Here is a 10348-nt window from a genome sequence, read left to right as displayed (position 1 = left end):
AAGGGGAGAGTTCTTAGTTTGTATCTCAACATGATGGTTTTGTGTTTATTGATGATGTCTAACAACACATTTTTTAATTATTTCCTATGTGCCTTCTATCTCTATAAATTTGACAAATGACCAATTACACTCATTGAGTTCATGCTTGATTTGACAGTAATTTTTATACACATATTTAGTTAACTTATATGTATTAAGTCAACCTCTTGAAATTTAGACTTGTCACAAATATAGCCTATCTTGCTATTCCTCCACCAATGTCATTGTGAGGAATGTCATATCTAACCAGTGTATTCAATTCAATTCAATTTATTCAAAAAGAAAAGAAAAGACATAACAACAATAATAATAAAGATCCTAAAAGCTAACTTGTTAAGGACCAAAACAACAAAAAATTGAAAATGAAGAAGAGAGAGAAAAAAAAAGAAAAGAGAAAACAAGGGTAATTAAAGCAAATTGAATAAACATTTAGAGGAATATAATATCAAGATTTTAGTACATTGTTATATAGCATCCAAAAACTTGTGGATAGCTCAACACTGGAGGGTATTAAATTCAATTGAATTATAGACTTATAAATTGGGGATTGCTGGGCAGAACTAGAGATACACCTGGGGACAATGAAGGAATGGTTGGATGAATGGAGACAGTGGCCTTCAGAATTATTACAATTAAAATAAGATAATAAGTGGGGAGGAAGATTTTTATGGTAAGCAGAGTATGCAAGGGATAGATTTAATTTTTTGATGATTTGTTCAAAAGGGATAATACCAAAATTGGAGTACAAGTCCTTGGTGGGATAGAGTTGTGGCAACCAAAAAACTGCTTTGACAGTATGGTTTTGAGCAGATTTTAATTTATTGGTAACTGAAGGATAAGTATTGCCCCATACAGATCCGCAAAAATCACAGTATGAAGGTGTCTACTTTGATCCTACAGATTCTTTGGAAACAGTTCAATTTTAACTCGCTTACTACAACTGGATTTCAGGACAGGCTCACTTTTAATAGTTCATTGTATTTTTTTTTTTTTTACAGAGAATCTACATTTGAGAACATGATGTGACATTTCCTATTACTACTGATGTTTCACTTTTTCTTCTGTCAACAAAAATTAACCAAGGCTACTTTCTCACTAGTCTACTTCCAAGTAGGGCTACTTCTTGCCTCTTTTGATATGCCAGCTGCTGACTGTTGTATTTTTGTTTCTTTGACAGCACTGATTCTGTTTGATCATGCCTGAAACTGAACTTTCTGGACTGTCCTTGTGTTTCAACATGTTTAGTAGCCAAACAGATGGCAAGACAGATGGCCAAACAGGCAGCATGTTTAGAAGCCAAACAGACAGTTTAGTAGCCACAATATCTCTCATTGCATCTCTGATGGTGTCTGCAGTTTGATTTTAATCTACTCTATGATCTTCTATATTGAACTCAATGCTTTAGGCTATTTGGAATTTTAAACCACCTGGTTTTTAGCATGGCCTAGTTGCTTAAAAGACAACTAGGCCTATGCTAAAAATTGGCATAGTAATTTAACTAGTTTCTGATCAATAAGCAGTGAAACTGCATATTTAAAGCAAGAAAGACTGCCAAGTCTCATAAAGAGGATCATTGGCATAAAGCAAAACTACAGTTGATTTTCCCTGACCTACCTGGATCACCACTATCTTTCTTTAGTTTCTTCTGAAAAGCCTCAGACAAATGCTGCAATTTCGTAGAATCTTTCGTAGGTTTTTTTGACGTCATAACCCTGCGATATTTACAGATGAAATTCTAGTCCGGACTGAGAATTCTTCGAAGAATTTCAGACGGATGCGAAATTAATTCTGCATACTTGAGCTTTCGGACACGCTCTGGGATGGTTAGCTCAGTAAGTACATCATTCAGCTTCTTCAACAAAAATAAAAACATAAATATGGACACTAGTAATGAAGTTATGGAGTATCAAGTTATTTGCTTGGAAGAAGGTGGGTCAGTGATTATTCAAAGGAAAGAGGGATTTGAGCCAGGTTAGTAAATTACCATATTTTGGAATCTACCTTAAAGGACATCCTGAGTACTAGGCTATCTTTTGGCAATTAAGCTAAGACAATGAAAAGCTTATTAGTTAATCTTTATATTCAAAGATTGAAATTTTTCTGGCATATCCATGTAACATTGTTACCTTAAAATGCCACCTGGAAGCATTCTAGGGATTGACTTCTTCCAGGCAACTTTGTTAAGCTATGTTAAATTGCCACTTGGGAGCATGAGGATTGAATCCTTTTAGGCTTTGCAAACAGGCCTAGGTGATGTATTAGGGATATGTTGAGGATTTATGGGCTGCCAAATCATAACTCAGAGACTGTCTGTAATTTTATGGCAGAGGTAGGCCAGTGTAGACTATTCAGAGTCTATTCAAAAGGCTGGTAATTTTATCCTTCTGCAGGAACAATATCCTTCAAATTTTATTGATGGTCTAATAATACAGGAGCAAAAAATGCTTTTAAAAATTGTCATTATGAGGTAAGATATCAGCTAAATTGCCTGTTTAAAGCAACAAAACCTACCTAAGGAGCCAGAAAACTTGAATATGCTTAACTGCTTCTTCAACAGTTGCAAAAGATCTGACAGTGAGTAAAGTATGGAATTTAAGTCAGAAATGCCTTTTATGCTTTTTCTATTCTCACCACGATAAAACACAAATCCCATGTTGACTTGCACAAAAACCTCAAGATAAGTTGTAGTAATTGATCCTTTAGCCTGATGTAGCTGCTATTTGCTGCTATGAGTGCATAGTTTATAATGGGAGCTTAAAATTGTCTTGGCAAGCTGCATGGTTGAGTATACAACCCTCTAGGCAATACTTTCTTTATATGCATATTAGAAGGTGACTCAGAAGGTGATCTGAGTCACCTTCTCAGTAGGGGCCCACCCCAGGCCACTCAGCGCGTCCCCAGGTGGCGGATAGGGGAAAACCTTGCAGATATGCAGGGTACCTCCGGTTGATGGAGGCGCGGACCAAGGGGGGACCCAGCCCTTGGGGGTTCTAAAACATAACTGGGATACCCTCGCCCGGGGGACATAAATTCAGGCGGAGGAGGAAGAAGGCCCCTCTGATGTAGACTGAGCTGGGCCCACCGGCGTGTGGACATGTCCCGTCAGCTTCAAACCTCTTCCCAACAAAGGGTAAAATCGTATGGTATTGCAGGCTATCATCGTGGGAGGATCCTCTTGAGGAGGACAACTGCGAAAGGGCAGATGATTCAGCGACGAACAACGGCCTCTGCAAGTTGACGGAGAGGAGTGGCTTACCGCCGTCTCCTAACCAGCCTTGAAACCTCTCCTTTTAACAAATGAATTATGGGCTCTACAAATCAAAGCAGAATTACTACCGCGTCCGGGGAAACCGACGAACCTAGCAATTTGATGATGATGATGATGATGGCGAATGGAAGTAATATTGAACGTACTACCGCGCACGGGGAAGCCGACGAAGATGCTACCGCGTACGGGGAAACCGACGAACATGCTACCGTGTACGTGGAAACCGACGATCATAATAGGCCTATGACGACCCCCGGACGGGGTAAGGATACCCTACAACTCATCTCCACTCAAACTGTACTCAACATAGGAACACTCAACACCCGGACTCTATCCAAACCAGGAAAAATGGATCTATTACTGAGAGAACTAACCGATACAAGTGGGACTTAGTCGGGCTATCTGAGACACACCTCCCCCGAACCGGTGAAGAAACTATCTCTGGAACCTCCCTCCTACTCTCGGGACGCACCGATGGCACTCACAGAAAGGGTGTTGGATTCATCCTCTCACCAACTACAATAAAGGCGCTAATCTCCTTCACGCCCGTATCAGAAGGAATAGCAACCATTAGACTAAAGGGATCTGTGTCAAACCTTACCATCATCCAGGTATATGTTCCTGACTCTGCCCGAAGCGATGAAGAATGCGAACAGTTCTACTTTCAACTTCAAAGTGTCACCGACCAAACACCAAAGAAAGATATGCTCATCGTCATGGGCGACTTCAACGCTATCACGGGCAACGATCAGACTGATCGGGGAGATGTAATGGGACCGCATGGCCACGGCCGACTGAACGGAAGAGGTGAAAGGCTAATTAGTTTCTGTAGAGAAAACGATCTGTATAAAACTAACACCGCCTTTAAACACAGACACCGCCGTAAGGTCACCTGGAGATCCCCCGACGGAGTAACTGAAAACATGATAGACTATGTGCTGATATTTAAACGCTGGAAGTCCTCAATAATGGATACGGTATCCCTTCCTGGTGCGGACTTTGATTCAGATCACTCACTCCTGATGTCCAAACTCAAGCTAAGACTGAAACGACTCCCTAAGACGACAAGAATCCCTAGATTCCCGACAGAGCTGCTTTGTGACCCCATAAAAAAGGCGCCTATACCACCAACATATCGTCAAAATTCCGAGCTATCCTAGAGAACTGCACCTCCTTCACTACCGTCGAAGAGATTGATCAACTGGCTGAGCAAGCAACTTTTGCAGTTTTGGAGACAGCAAATGATGTCCTCGGGAGGAAAACGAAAGACAAAAAGCCATGGATTACTGAAGAAATAATCCAACTATGTAACCAAAAGCGTCTCTGCAACAACAAAGCTGACCCATGCAGCCGAGACACCTATAAATGTCTCAAAAGGAGAATCGAACGGGAAGTCCGAAAGGCCTTGCGTAACCATAATACCGAGAAATGCAAGGAATGCGGAACCCAGTTTAGGAACGGAAACAGTCAGAAACTCTTCAAAACAGTTCGTGAACTGTCTAGCAGGAAAGATCCCACCTCCACAACAATCCTAGACAAACAAAAAAATCCCATCAACGACGCAAAAATGAAGCTCGAACGATGGAAGAAATATTTTGAAGATAAATTAAATCCGCAGATCATTGCCGATCCCAGCATCCTAAAGTCCTTCCCCAATAATGATCGAGAACCTCCATCACCACTCTTAAAATCAGAAACTGAGGCAGCGATAAGATCCCTGAAACGAGGGAAGGCCCCAGGACCGGACGGTATCACTGCTGAACTAATTAATATTGACTCAGAAGACTTCGTCGAATTGTACCACAAAGTTGTGTCAGCCGCATTGTCAACGGGCCACGTCCCACAGTTATGGTGTAAGGCAGCAGTGGTCCCAATCCACAAAAAAGGCTCAAGAAGCGAGTGTGAGAACTACCGCCCGATCAGCTTGACCAGTCATCAAGCTAGAATACTGACCAAAACTCTCCTAGAGAAAATCCAAGCAATTACAGCCTCCGTTTTGGGTGAATACCAAGCTGGCTTCCGACCTGGACGATCGACCATTGACCAAATCTTCACCGTTTGCCAGCTCATGGAACGCTTTGTCGAGTTCAACAGAGACCTATATCATCTCTTTATTGACTTTCAGCAAGCCTTCGATTTAATCTGGAGCAAAGGTCTGTGGCACATCCTAAGACATTACGGTATCCCCGACCAAATCGTCACGATTATTGAGAATATATACAGCCAATCCAGAAGCCGGATACTCACCACTGATGGACTCTCTGATGAATTCTCAACATCCTCGGGAGTTTTGCAAGGATGTATTCTGTCGCCCCACCTGTTCAATCTGTTTCTTCATGCCATACTGTCACTGATACCAGACGAACATGGAGCCAAAATAGGTGGAGTCCTAGTAAACAAGCTCGCTTATGCTGACGATATCGACCAGCTCTCTACAGCGGCCGCTGATCTCCAAAGACAAGGAGACTATCTCAACTAAGCCACAAAACCTTTTGGGATGCAAATTAACGCCAAAAAAACGATGGTCACGTCACGCCAAAAACAAGCAGCTACTCCTTCCATAATGATTGACGGCCAGCCAGTTGAAACGGTCGACCAATTCGTCTACCTGGGCAGTCTCCTCACAGCGGACAATTGTCACACCTCCGACATCAAACGCCGCCTAGCTCTTGCTAGCTCCAGTTTTAAAAGGCTCACAAATATCTGGAAATGCCGAAACCTGTCGAACCAGCTGAAAGTTCAACTTTTCAACAACCTGATTGTGCCAATTGCTATATATGGGTGTGAGACCTGGACCTTGAAGATCGAAAATGAGCGCAACCTACTGGCATTCAAGAAGAGATGTCTCCGTCGCATCGCAAGAATCACCTACACTGAACATGTGACCAATGAAGAGGTGCAGAGACGGCTGAAGTCCCCCGACACAATCCTAAATAAAATCAAACGACAACAACTGCGATGGCTCGGGCATGTCAAGAGAATGGACCACGACCGTCTACCAAAAATCTCCCTCGAAGGAACCATAGACGGATCTCGACCACGAGGAAGACCTAGCAAGAGGTGGATTGAAGACTTTGACCGAAAGCACATCGTTGAATTGACTTGAACTGCACACGATAGAACAACGTACCGAGCCCTAGTTCACGCCTTGTCAAAAGAAGTGGCCCCAAAACGTCCCGCGAGGATGGACGGGACTTAAGTAAGTAAGTAATATTATTGTTCAAGAATGATCAAACTTCACATTAATCTCCTTTCATGACTTATAGTAGAAATTTGAAATTTGGTAGGGAAGTGTTTATTCAATTGAAAAATCACCACCTATTTATGAAGTTCAATTATACAGCCCTGTTTTTTTTTTCCCACTTTAACCTGTATCCAGTTTCTGATAGCCATTTAAATTTCATTTTGTATGTTGCTCATTTCTTGTCAATATTACTGAGGGGTCACAGATAAGCACTCAAGTCCTAATTGATAAATAATATGTGCTTGTATATATATATAGCTTGTTGCTATTTATTTTTCTCTGGGAATATGATGTTTGATGTGGCATAAACCCAAGGAAGGACCTGTAGGTCTATAGAAAAATATGCTAAAAAAGCTAATTTTTTGTAATTGCACAATAATTATAGCTTACACAACTTTACATGCATCCTGCTCTACCTTACTTACTTAGTGACCTTTTACTTAGCCTACATACCAAAGGGGAAAGCATGTATCTCTATGCTATAATTTCCCTCCAACCTACCTAATGTGCAAATATATAGCCAAAATTATGTAGTTCCAATGTATTCTGTCACCTTTTCCCCCATTCTTTCTTTGTCACAGTTGCTTCAATTAACAGGAAGTTAAAGGTTGAGGGTTAGATTGGCAAAATCAATGGGAATCATGTAACTTTAGCTATATATTTCTATGTTAGGAGGATTGGGGGTAAGGTAGAGCAGGGCTGCAGGTAAAGTTGTGTAAGCTATAATTATTGTGCAATTACAAAAAATTAGCTTTTTTAGCATATTTTTCTATAGACCTACAGGTCCTTCCTTGGGTTTATGCCACATCAAACATCATATTCCCAGAGAAAAATAAATAGCAACAAGCTATATATATATACAAGCACATATTATTTATCAATTAGGACTTGAGTTCTTATCTGTGACCCCTCAGTAATATTGACAAGAAATGAGCAACATACAAAATGAAATTTAAATGGCTATCAGAAACTGGATACAGGTTAAAGTGGGAAAAAAAAAACAGGGCTGTATAATTGAACTTCATAAATAGGTGGTGATTTTTCAATTGAATAAACACTTCCCTACCAAATTTCAAATTTCTACTATAAGTCATGAAAGGAGATTAATGTGAAGTTTGATCATTCTTGAACAATAATATTACTTACTTACTTAAGTCCCGTCCATCCTCGCGGGACGTTTTGGGGCCACTTCTTTTGACAAGGCGTGAACTAGGGCTCGGTACGTTGTTCTATCGTGTGCAGTTCAAGTCAATTCAACGATGTGCTTTCGGTCAAAGTCTTCAATCCACCTCTTGCTAGGTCTTCCTCGTGGTCGAGATCCGTCTATGGTTCCTTCGAGGGAGATTTTTGGTAGACGGTCGTGGTCCATTCTCTTGACATGCCCGAGCCATCGCAGTTGTTGTCGTTTGATTTTATTTAGGATTGTGTCGGGGGACTTCAGCCGTCTCTGCACCTCTTCATTGGTCACATGTTCAGTGTAGGTGATTCTTGCGATGCGACGGAGACATCTCTTCTCGAATGCCAGTAGGTTGCGCTCATTTTCGATCTTCAAGGTCCAGGTCTCACACCCATATATAGCAATTGGCACAATCAGGTTGTTAAAAAGTTGAACTTTCAGCTGGTTCGACAGGTTTCGGCATTTCCAGATATTTGTGAGCCTTTTAAAACTGGAGCTAGCAAGAGCTTGGCGGCGTTTGATGTCGGAGGTGTGACAATTGTCCGCTGTGAGGAGACTGCCCAGGTAGACGAATTGGTCGACCGTTTCAACTGGCTGGCCGTCAATCATTATGGAAAGAGTAGCTGCTTGTTTTTGGCGTGACGTGACCATAACTTTCGTTTTTTTGGCGTTAATTTGCATCCCAAAAGGTTTTGTGGCTTATTTGAGATAGTCTTCTTGTCTTTGGAGATCAGCGGCCGCTGTAGAGAGCTGGTCGATATCGTCAGCATAAGCGAGCTTGTTTACTAGGACTCCACCTATTTTGGCTCCATGTTCGTCTGGTATCAGTGACAGTATGGCATGAAGAAACAGATTGAACAGGTGGGGCGACAGAATACATCCTTGCAAAACTCCCGAGGATGTTGAGAATTCATCAGAGAGTCCATCAGTGGTGAGTATCCGGCTTCTGGATTGGCTGTATATATTCTCAATAATCGTGACGATTTGGTCGGGGATACCGTAATGTCTTAGGATGTGCCACAGACCTTTGCTCCAGATTAAATCGAAGGCTTGCTGAAAGTCAATAAAGAGATGATATAGGTCTCTGTTGAACTCGACAAAGCGTTCCATGAGCTGGCAAACGGTGAAGATTTGGTCAATGGTCGATCGTCCAGGTCGGAAGCCAGCTTGGTATTCACCCAAAACGGAGGCTGTAATTGCTTGGATTTTCTCTAGGAGAGTTTTGGTCAGTATTCTAGCTTGATGACTGGTCAAGCTGATCGGGCGGTAGTTCTCACACTCGCTTCTTGAGCCTTTTTTGTGGATTGGGACCACTGCTGCCTTTTTTTCCAAGGACGTAGCTAGTACCCCCGAAAACTGAAACTTTTGAAATAGAAAAAGAGCCTTTAATCACATTCTTTACCATGTGCAATCATAAAATAGTCTAATATCTTCATTTTTTCCACGGACCTAGCTATTACCCCCGAAAACTAAAACTTTTGAAATAGAAAAAGAGCCTTTAATCACATTCTTTACCATGTGCAATCATAAAATAGTCAAATATCTTCATTTTTTCCACGGACGTAGCTATTACCCCCAAAAACTAAAACTTTTGAAATAGGAAAAGAGCCTTTAATCACATTCTTTACCATGTGCAATCATGAGATAGTTTAATATCTTCATTTTTTCCACGGACGAAGCTATTACCCCCGAAAACTAAAACTTTTGAAATAGGAGAAGAGCCTTTAATCACATTCTTTACCATGTGCAATCGTAAAATAGTCTAATATTTTCAATTTTTCCACAGACATAGCTATTACCCACGAAAACTAAAACTTTTGAAATAGAAAAAGAGCCTTTAATCACATTCTTTACCATGTGCAATCATGAAATAGTTTAATATCTTAATTTTTCCACGGACGAAGATATTACCCCCGAAAACTAAAACTTTTGAAATAGAAAAAGAGCCTTTAATCACATTCTTTACCATGTGAAATCATAAAATAGTCAAATATCTTAATTTTTTCCACGGAGGTAGCTATTACCCCCGAAAACTAAAATTTTTGAAATAGGAAAAGAGCCTTTAATCACATTCTTTACCATGCACAATCATAAAATAGTCTAATATCTTCATATTTTCCACAGACGTAGCTATTACTCCCGAAAACTAAAACTTTTGAAATAGAAAAAGAGCCTTTAATCACATTCTTTACCATATGCAATCATTAAATAGTCTATTATCTTCATTTTTTCCACAGACATAGCTATTACCCTCGAAAACTAAAACTTTTGTAATAGGAAAAGAGCCTTTAATCACATTCTTTACCATGTGCAATCATTAAATAGTCTAATATCTTCATTTTTTCCACGGACGTAGCTATTACCCCTGAAAACTAAAACTTTTGAAATAGGAAAAGAGCCTTTAATCACATTCTTTACCATGCGCAATCATGAGATAGTTTAATATCTTCATTTTTTCCACGGACGAAGCTATTACCCCCGAAAACTAAAACTTTTGAAATAGGAAAAGAGCCTTTAATCACATTCTTGACCATGTGCAATCATAAAATAGTCTAATATCTTCATTTTTTTCCAAGGACGTAGCTAGTACCCCCCGAAAAATAAAACTTTTGAAATAGAA

The sequence above is a fragment of the Artemia franciscana genome, chromosome 2 (assembly GCF_032884065.1).
Source record: "Artemia franciscana chromosome 2, ASM3288406v1, whole genome shotgun sequence".
NCBI classification, from domain to species: Eukaryota; Metazoa; Arthropoda; class Branchiopoda; order Anostraca; family Artemiidae; genus Artemia; species Artemia franciscana.
The sequence above is the reverse complement of the archived record's forward strand: the minus strand, read 5'-3'. Positions refer to the sequence as shown.